This window comes from Bison bison, unplaced genomic scaffold (genome assembly GCF_000754665.1).
Source record: "Bison bison bison isolate TAMUID 2011002044 unplaced genomic scaffold, Bison_UMD1.0 scf7180017862137, whole genome shotgun sequence".
Taxonomy (NCBI): domain Eukaryota; kingdom Metazoa; phylum Chordata; class Mammalia; order Artiodactyla; family Bovidae; genus Bison; species Bison bison.
In genome coordinates, this window is record NW_011492709.1 from 28,010 (window position 1) to 29,219 (window position 1,210).

A 1,210-nucleotide genomic window follows, 5' to 3' on the forward strand; every position below is an offset into this window, starting at 1 on the left:
AAGATACAAGAAACTGGACAGTCTGGGATTTGTTTACCTATTTTACAGTCATCTGCCTCTTCTCAAAAGGAACACAGCAGAAACGCCACCTCTTTCAGGGTCCTTGTCACTTTAGTTGTTTGTAAAGTCTGTATTAGTGCAACTTGATATTTTCCCCATACTTTTCTCCTCATTATTGGGAAATATGTTTGGAATGTGTCTTTCCATCAGGATCATCCCCTAACTCTGTGACCATGTGAGCTAATTCACCAATAACTTACTCACGGAGCTTGGACTCAAGTCAAGGGAGATGGGCAGATGTTCACCTCCTTCCTGAGATTCACAATCTTCTGGAATCTTGAGTCACAAAGCATGGGGAATGGGGCAGTAAGCCAGGAGGTAGGAAGAGGGAAAATGTTTGACACTAGGGACACAGTGGAAAAGAGTTCTAAAATGATACTACCAACATAGGCCAAATAGCTGGAGGATATTGACTATAAAAAATATATATGCATACAATAACTAACTTCTGACTCCAAATGTTCCTTCTCATGGTCTGATTGAGCCTGTCAGCCCAGGTGACACAATATATGGTTCAAGAAATATGGTCACTATGGTGGCAGGTAGTGAGTTTTATTGAGTTTGGAGGGTCAATGCATCTGAGATAGGCAATCAACTTTCACTTAGTGGGCTCCTATATCCAAATATATGGGACAGAGGGACCACTCATGGATGTTCTCCAGGCCATATGAACCCATGAAAATCCTAAGGTATAGAAGGAGCGAGAACAATGAAACAATAAAATTCAGTGGTTGTCCTTACCATTTTCATCCAGAGAAAAGTCATCCTGAGCATAGCGAAATTTTTCAGGACCGCAGGCAATAAATACATCATCATCACCAAAGAAATCATGGAGACAGGTTACCTACAGAGAAAGCAGAGACAGTGATTTGATATTTGATGGTCTTGTGACAATGAACTTCATACATCATCTTAAGTCCCCAGGGATCTCCTTTTTCTCAAAATACCAGGCTCATAGTCTGCACCACAGCCCCTGGCGAGTAAAAGATACACAGAGTGTCATTTTCTTTTTTTTTTTTTAATTTATTCCTTTATTTCTCATGTGTTCCCCATCCTGAACCCTCCTCCCTCCTCCCTCCCCATACCATCCCTCTGGGTCGTCCCAGTGCACCAGCCCCAAGCATCCAGCATCGTGCATTGAACCTGGACT

At 42.2% G+C, this 1,210-nt stretch overlaps 1 long non-coding RNA gene across 1 annotated transcript in view; it reads right to left on the reverse strand.

The window, feature by feature from the left end:
- Positions 1–888, reverse strand: part of LOC104983268 — a 17,662-nt gene extending 16,774 nt beyond the window's left edge. The window contains exon 1 of the long non-coding RNA XR_824608.1: positions 802–888. This is a non-coding gene — a long non-coding RNA (uncharacterized LOC104983268). The remainder of the gene's footprint in view (positions 1–801) is intronic.
- Between the last annotated feature and the right edge of the window lie 322 nt (positions 889–1,210).